This window comes from Muscardinus avellanarius (assembly GCF_963383645.1).
Source record: "Muscardinus avellanarius genome assembly, chromosome: 2".
NCBI classification, from domain to species: Eukaryota; Metazoa; Chordata; class Mammalia; order Rodentia; family Gliridae; genus Muscardinus; species Muscardinus avellanarius.
In genome coordinates, this window is record NC_137787.1 from 117,447,234 (window position 1) to 117,456,465 (window position 9,232).

The window sequence follows — 9,232 nt, forward strand, 5'->3', positions numbered from 1 at the left end:
CGGGCCAGGGGGACAGCCAGGCAACACCTGCCTGAGAGGCTCGGGCCTCAGCCTTCTGATGCCTCTGTCCACTGAGAGCAGGGCCTGCCCAGCAGGACAATAGCCCCAGAACCCAGAGCAGCCCCAGGGCTCCAGAGGCCAAGACATGACTGATGTCCACAGCTGTCCCCGTGAGGAGGGCAGTGTGCCCCAGCCCGGGAGCTCCTTCCTCTCCAGCAACCCAGCACCCTCTCTCCCCAGCCCCTGCCTCCATCCTGGGTCCCTGAAGAGGGGAACAAACCCCACAAAACACACTTGGGCCCCAGGACTGATCACAGGAGGACGGGCAGGACGGCCATGTGGGCTCTGGGTCCCTGGGAGGTTGCAGAGAAACTTGACCTCGGCCACGAGTGTGAGGCTCCTTGCGCGATGCAGACCTTCTGTCCCTGCCTGGACTTGGGACAGTCCAACTTGGCACAGGCAACCAGAGGCCCAGAGTGGACATGTGACCCCCCCCCCTCCCCGGTCACACAGCCAAGACACAGCATGCTGTACAGACTTCTGGGTTCTTTTTCAAATTCCCATTCATGGTTGATTCTTTGGGTACAAAGATGCCCACCATTCTTGGGTGCTACAGGGGCATCAGAGGGAGAGGGGGTAGAGGTCTCTGAGGGTAGACATGTGTGGTGTCCACGGTCATCAAAGGCAGTCTACATCAAGCAGTGGGAAGGGCCTTGGCCTTGGCCTGTAGAGGGGAGAGGGAGGACTCTTGCAACAGCAGGTTGCAAGGCAGGAGAAATTGATAGGAAAGAAGTGGAAGGGCGGCCTCCCTGAGGAGCGGACTGGAAGAACCTGTGGGAAAGGAGGCTGCGGCCCCTGAGCTCACCCTGCACCCAGCGGGAAAGAGAGAGCCCTGCTTCTCCCTGAGTGGCCCAAACAAGCACCCACAGAAACCATCCCCTCAGGCACACCTTTATCGCTCCTTGAACTTATTTTTTTCCAAGTACAAAAGCTCTCTAATTTGCCCAGCCCCTGGGCTTGCTGGTATTCAGGAAAACAGGTAATTAACCTTAATTCACCAGCTCACTGGGCTGAACAGGCCCTGTGGAGCCCGGGAGGCCCAATGGAAAGGGGCTTTCTTCTCCCAGGAGCTGTGGTGAGACCAACTTTGTGCTGACTTCCAGTCTCCACCTGGGTTCTCCCTGAAACACCAGGCTGACTTCATATCCCCTTTATCTACTTATTTGGTACTGGGGATTGAACCGAGGGGCACTCTACCTCTGAGCTATGCCCCCAGCCCTTTTTAGTTTTTACTTTGAAGCAGGGTTTCACTAAGTGGCTGAGGTTGGCCTTGAACCTGTCATCCTCCTGCCTCAGCCTCCGTTTCTAGTCATGTATCATCTACTTCCCCTTTTTGCATCCCATACTTACCTGCCCAGAAGTTTTGCCTCTCTGCTCCAGGAAGGATGACATGTTTGACAGCCCAGGACCCCTGCCCCCACCAGAGCCTCCTGCTAGAGTCCTGGATGGAGCTAGCCAACCCCATTTGGATGTGGTGGAAACTTTTACACCACCCCCTCCCCAACAGTGTGTGGTCCCCAAGAGGGAGGAGGCTGAAGGCAGACTCCAGAGAAGAACAGCTACATGAACAGCAATCAACTTCTCCATGAGCCTTGGTTTTCTCATCTACAAAATGGGCAGGAGTGGCACCTCGCTCCTGGGCTGGGGTTAGTATCGCTGTAGCCTGAGCAGCCGGCCTGTGCTGAGCCACCCCCACAACAGGAGGCCCAGCGCCTGGGCCAGGGCCTCAGCCTGCAGCCCACGTCTCAGGCTGGGAGCTCTTCCCACACCAGTCCGCTGGGTCCCAAACTCCTGCCTCAGGCCGCCTTCCTCCTCGGGTCCAGGGTGTGGGCCCATCCTGGCATCCCATCAGCAGGAGCTGGCCGCACTCCACAACCGCCGTCTGCAGAACAGGGCCCACTGTGTGGCCCGCCTGCCAGGCCCAGATGTTTTAACAGCTGTACTGGGAGGCACAATTCCTGAGCCAGGAGAGAAAACAAGCTTGGCCTCTGCCCCAGGAGGGAAAACAGACTGCCCAGGGCACTGCAGCAGGGAGGAGGCCTCACGGGGACACCAGGACTGGCCAGCACCAGCAGCCTGCACAGGACCCTGAGTCTGAGGGCTCGAGGGCGCCTCGGCAGCGGGTAGAAACATTCCCAACACGAACTCTAACAAAGGAAGGCAGGAAGGTGGCAGGGACCACAGGATGCCATCTAAGTCCCCTTCGTGAGACCATCGCCCACCCAGGATCTGCCTCCAGCTCCCTGCCCCACCCTGCTGGCACTGACCTGCCCACCATGCCGGATGTGACTCTGCGCACGTCATTCTCTCTATATGGAACGCTCCTTCCCAACACACTCCAGTGTCTCCTCCTCGGGGACATGCTCCTGCTGATCCCCCACCAGGCCAGCCTACCTAGAGGCATGTCATTCCACATGTCCCTGAAGCCCCACCTGTTTATGGACCTCTCCCCTTTATAAACACCCCAGGCACCAGCTCAGATCAGCGTTTGACTGACTGAGAGAATGACTGAACACAGAAATGTTTCCAGGCACTCATACATCCCGCCTCCCCTCAGGCCTCCGTTCCCACTCAGGGTAGCTGGCAGGTCTCAGCTTCCATGACACGTGGGCACTCTCCGGGAGGACTGCGTCAAGGAACATGGCTGGCTCTTAAGGTGAGGAGATGTGGTGATCAACTCTTCATGTCTGTGAGAAGGCAGGGAACTGCTGCTGGCCTCGAGAAAGATGCACCCTTCTCACATATTCTGAACTTCTCTGCTATGCTGTGCTCTATGGCACATACTATATGTCAGGATGAATTTTTTTTAATAAATAATAAGTGCTATCATTTAAAGAGGCAGGGGGCTTTTGAACCAGGCTCCATCCCTGCTTTCCTGGGATGCTGCCAGCAACGAAGGCCAGAACCATTCTGGCCTCAAAGCAGCTGCCTTTTTTTTTTTTCCTTGGTGGAACTGTAGCTGAAGAGTGGCATTTTGGGGCAGGAGGACAATGCAAGTGGCCTTCCCATGCTCTTAGGATCAGAACTCAAACCACACCTCTTGAGGAATAGAAAGAACCCAGTCTTGGCAGGGGGGACACATGCAGATTTGATCCAGGATCAGCTTCACCTCTACACCTTAGCCAAAGTGACACTTAACTGCAAAGGTTTTCCTGAAAGAGATGGGCCACTGGGCCTCTAGCTGACTGGCAGCCTTTCTGGGCTGGCAAAGGAAGAGGACCCTCCCCAGGTCACCCACCACACTGCCCCAGAGATCCTAGGGATGGGCTGTGGAGGAGGGAGAACTGAGGTTTGCTTCATCTATTTTAGCCCTTCTTAGGACCCAGGGGGTTACCAGGCTGCCTGGAAAGGGGCCACTTCTGGGCCCAAACCCCTGGCTCAGGTCTTCACCCTGTGACCCCAGAGTCTGGCACGGAGAAAGGCTCCCAGGGATCATCTCAGCCAGTCCCCTGCCCAGGCAGCTAAAGAATGCAGAGGCAGAGCCCCTCTCCCAGTTTACACCTCAACCAGCTGCTAACCACATCACTCCCCAGCCACACAGGCTGTACAGCTCTGGGCAAGTGTTTCTCCATCTTGGAGCTCAGAGCGCCATCTGTGACACCAGGGAGCAGAGTGTCATGCAGCAGGCTGCAGATGGGGGCCAGCCTCCTGCACCCATGAACCTGCAACTGTGTACGGGCGCTGGCACAGGCAATCTCCCAGGCCTCAGGTCACCCCCACCATGATGGGCTTGGGGGAGGGAGCAGGCAAGTCTGGGGATGGATGACTACAGATGTGAGTGGCCGCTCTGCCCTGGGGATGCAGGAGACCAAGCCGGTGTATGGCCCTGGCACCTGCAGGTCCATCCCTGCTTTGACTTGCAGATCCACAGCCCACCCCAACCTCCCTGGCCATACTCACTCTTCCATGGACACCTCTGCAGGCCCAGCTCCTGCTTCCTTTGGACCCTGATAGCTACCAACAGTCATGCTACCCTGGCAAGCTCTTCCTAGTAAGGGAACCCAAGGAGCCATCCGCTGGTGAGGGAAGGGCCTCCAGGTCAGCCCCATCTTCCTCCTGTACAACCCAGGAGCCCATGTGGTGCATACACATCCTGTCTCCTGGGGCAACACATCGCAGTCCACACCAGTCCTGGAGACCCGAGGCCAGCCTGGCCTGTGGGCGAGCTGCAGCTGGGGCCCCACCACCTGTGGAGCCAGGAAAGTCCCAGCAGCTCGGAGACTGACAAGCACAAGATTCTTCTTTCTCCAAGGCCTACTGTGTGTGCCCAACCTAGATGTCAGTCATTGACCATAGAGGTCAACTAAAGCTCCCTGCCCCAGTGCAGGGGACAGACAAAGCCAACCCAGAATAAGCCTCCTAACAGAACAAAGCCAAACCAGAGTAAGGCTCCTAACAGAGAACACCGAGGGAGCTACAGGTCTCTGGCAATTGAGGGAGAACAGGGAAGCTTGCTGGACCAAGGAATGCAGGGGCATTGTCAAAAGGAGGACACCAGGCCTAGAGAGAGAGAGGAAGGGGCTGCTCAGCCCTCCTGGGGTTTCTGGACACTTGCAACCCCCAGACACTGCCTGTCAGCCTTCTGCACTCGTTCTCCGCCCCCTACAAACACCTGTGCTCTGTGCCATACATTCAAGTGAGAGCCACCAGGCCACTTCCTACCCTCCAGCAGGGTGCAGAAGCACGGCCCTGTAGAACTCAGTGGAATTCCAAGTCCTGTCCACTCTGCACCTCAGGGTGGTCTAGCTCTTCAAGTCTTAGTCCAGCCCCAACACACTCCCTGGCACACGGGTGGCATCCAGTAAGTGGGCACTGAGTGAGGGCCATCAGCAAGACCCCAGCATTCTCCTGGACAGCCTCCCACACACGGGGTGCCCACTAGTGACTGCCACGCAGTAGGTAGCTGGTGACAGTGGTCAGTGGGTTCCAGAGAGCCTGCAAAGGTGCAGGACAGACCTCACTGGCTCAAGCAAAACCCAGGACTCTCTACCTGAAGTTCTTTTTGTTTGTTTGTTTGTTTGTTTGTTTGTTTGTTTGTTTGTTTTGTTGGTACTGGGGTTCCTGGAAGCCCTTCTACCTCCGGGCTACACTCCCAGACCTATTTTTACATTTTTATTTGGAAACAGGGATTCCTAAGCCAGCGCATGCGGCTGGCTTCGAACCCGCGCGATCCTCCTGTCTCTGCCTCCCAAGCGCGGGGATTACAAGCGTGCGCCACCACGCCCGGCACCCTACCTGACATTCTACCATCAGAGAGCCACTTCTTTGAAGCTTTAGCTTTCCAGCAGTCTATCAAAATGCAGTCTTCCGTGGAATAAAGACAGACCTTACACACTTTCCTTCTCAAAAGATCAGCTCCCTGCATAGAGAAGGATGTGGTACAAAGAGAGCTGGAAAGAAGAGAAAAGAAAGGAGGAAGGTACTGAACCTCTGTACCCTTTGCCACCTTGTCCTTGTGGCTGTGGTCTGCCCTCCTGATGAAGGGGACAGCTCCCTGCCATCAGTGCACATGGGCATGACACCGTGTGCACAGTTAAGTGGCACTGCAGTGGCTACTTGTTCCCCCTCTCCTTCAGGACAGACTCTCTAAGCCCCTTTGCTCGCTAGTGTGTGTGTGTGTGTGTGTGTGTGTGTGTGTGTGTGTGTGTGTTGCTGGGGATTGAACCCAAGGGCATTCTACCTCCACGCCATACCTCTGTTTTTTTTTTTTTTTTTTTTTGGTGGTACTGGGGTTCCTAGAAACCCTTCTACTTCTGGGCTACACTCCCAGACCTATTTTTGTACTTTTTTTTATTTGGAAACAGGGTCTCTTAAGCCAGCACGTCTGGCTTCAAACCTGTGTGATCCTCCTGTCTCCACCTCCCAAGCGCGGAGATTACAAGCATGCGTCACCAAGCCCAGCCTATTTTTTATTTTAAAACAGGTTCTCACTAACTTGCTGAGGCTGGCTTCAACCCTGTGATCATCCCGTCTCAGCCTCCTGAGTACTGGGATTCCAGGGGTGTGCCACCACCCCTGGCTTCACTGGGCTTTTGAAGACTTCTGGAGAAGAAACAAGGGCGCTCCCACAGACCCACTTACACAGAGCTCTATGGATCCGCCACGTTCCAGTGTGAGTTGGGAAGCCACTGGTGGCCCTGTTCTGGGTTCCCTGACAGGGCTGATCTAAAAAGATGCTTAGGATGTCCCCAACCACGTGTGACTTCCTTGAACCAAGAGGCCTTCCAACTGGCAAGATGCCAAGGCCCAAGGGTAGATGCTCCTTGGTCACAGCCTGGCCACCTGAAGTCCTCAGAGCAGCCACCCATGCCCCCGGCACTGCCGATGGTGTCATGGCTTTTGGCTCTTGCTTGGCATGTGCTTCGAAAAGGCACTCCGTGACCTCCACCTGCACTGGGCCTGACTCCATGGAAGCTCCGCTTTGGGCCTTTCCAATCAAACACCCATTGATGGGGATAGGTCTGCCAAGGGAGCCTGTCAACAGGGCAACCCCAGGAAGTCCTGGCCGTCAGACCGCTTATCCTACTCAGAAATCTCCTACAGATGCAGCTCTCAATTAGAGGTGACTTGTCCCCCAGGGAACACTGGGTGGTGTTGGAGATGATTATGCTCCTGGCAGCTGGTAGAAAGAGGCCAAGGGTGCTACCAGACATCCTGCAGCCCCACAACAGAGAACTCTCCAGCCAGAATATTCCCAGTGCTGAGGACGAGAAGCCCTGATCCAAAGTATGCTTGATGCTGCATCATCCAGGCTCTGCTGGCATACTCCCAGGGATGGAGGCCTCACTACCATGTGCCACGAAGAGGCAGCGCAGTCTGCCTCAGCCATGCGCATGAAACTTGGTTTCTCCGCACCTCAGTACTCTCCCTTGGTTGATGGAGCCCATACCTGGCTACCCAGGACCGTCAGCAGTCAGGCCACATGGAGTACAGCCCCAGCACACCAAAGGCACCAGAGCAGAGCAGACCTGCTCGGTGGCTTTCTAGTTTCATGACGCACCAGCTCTGGCTCAGGTGCCTACTGGAAGCCCACCACCTGCCCCTGCACCTGCTTGGTCCCTGGGCAGCCTGGTGGGCTCTGCCACAGATAAGAAGGGACATGCATGTTCCCTGCACAGCGGCCCTGCCCAGGGACCCAGCAGCAGCCTGCCGAGAGAGAGCGGCACGCACCAGAATCAGTGACCAGAGGCACTCAGCAACACAGGACACTGCTGTGAAGACCTGGAGAAACACAGCAACACCCACACTCACGCGCAGAGTGAAAACAACAGGAGACCAAGCACACATCACCCTGCAGGGAAAATGAGCCAAACACAGGAGACCAAATCGAGGAAAAAGCAAATTATGCATTGGTTAGGATGGAGGGATTATAGGTGAGACTGGGTTTTGTGATAATGCTCGTTAATGTAAAGACCGTTCCACTTTTTCCATTAAAATGGCATTTATTAATGAATATGGAGGGAAAAACAACAACAAATCTAGCCTGAGTTCAGACCATGAGGGAAAAGGGTAGAAGAAGGCTGACTGTCCCAGGCCAGGTCCAGGGGCTTCAGGATGGAGGAGGGCTGCCGTTCCCCTGCTCTGAGCCCAGCAGGACTGCTGGTGACTCCTGCGGAGGTCAATCCTAAGCTCACCCAGCACACACAGTTAGTGTCTCTTTAACAGACAGGAAAGCAGGACAAGGAAAGTTTATGCCAAGGGCCATTGTGGAGTGGGAGAGAGATGGTGTGAACTGACTCCACGAAGCAGCCTAGGGCTCAGGCACACCCCAGCCGTGGGGACAGCCATGGATGCCCTGCCTATGAGCAGGAGATTCTGAGAACTAGGAAGAATCTCCCCACCCCCAGAAAGCTTCAGCAGACTTCGAAGGGAGAGGAGAGGGACCTGCGTCTACTGTGTGCATATCAGAATGGGCAGCTCCAGGCCCCTCCACGCCGTCCTCTGTGTGCTGGAACCCAAGTCCAGAGGGCAGGACAGGTCCGGGACACACAGCTAGCCCTAACCACTGCCCAGGGTTTGACGATGCAAATCACTAGAAAACAAACCACTACAGGTGCTACCTGGTCTAGGGCAGCCTGACCCAGCATGCGGGAAGGGGCAGGAGACAGTGCGTCCTTCCTGCCTCCTGTCCCCCCTGCAGCTTCCTGGGCTACTATGGGGACCCAGCTCACACACAGCCTGTATGAGAGCAGCAACAGGAGAGCTTCCTTGGTGGCAGGAACACCGGGGGCCTTTCCAGCTGGGACTCTTAGACACCCGCTCCCATTCACAACAGTTCCCAGGGCAAGGGACCATCCCCACCTGTACTAGGCAGCACGTCACTGCAGGTGGCATGGGAGGGCGCATGGGTGTGTGATGAGGCTAAGCTTATACTCTTCCCTATAGCACTGCAGCCTGAGAGCCTCCTCCTGAGATGGTCCCCGGGCCTCTGAGCCCTGACGTGCCTTCTCTGCTAGCGCTAACCACTGGCCTTGACGATGCAAATCAGCAGAAAATGGACCCCTCTGGCACTAGTGGCCCCAGCCCCAAATCAAGAGTAGGCTAGACCAACCCAACCCCGCACTTCCACTGGCCAAGCTAGGCACCCATTTACAAAGCCCCTGCGTCCTCAAGACAAGCTGGTGGCTTCCCTGCCACAGCTTGGGAAGGCAGAGCCAGCAGCAGCCCTGAGGGCAAGGAAAGCGGGTTCTTCAGCTTCTCACGTGGCCCAGGAAAGTCCTCTGCACCTCGCCCAGTGGGACAGGCTCCCTACCTGCTGCCGACCTAGACTCACAAGCAAACAGATCCTAGGGTGACTGCCTACCCTGCCTCTCCAGCAGCCTTCTGTGGAATCCAACACACCTGCCTCCCAGATGCCCCAGAACCTGGTGTGCACCTGGGCCTACCATCGACACAGCTGTCACAGGCACCAGGGATCGGCTCAGCCCTGCCTCGCCCGCCCTGGGAACCTGCCACGTGTCTGACTTGCTCCCCTAATTACTTCCTTTGGCTGCCTGGGTGACAGGGCTGAATCGGATCCCGTGGGGTGGGGAAGGGAGGTAGGGTGTCTAAGTCAGAGATGGTGACTGCACAGAGCCAATGAAGCTCTGAGCTGCCACAGAGCCGGCCAGGAAGCCCATGGCTGCAGAAGAAACAAGCTGGGGCAGAGGGCCGCAGTGGCCCTAGGGAAGGA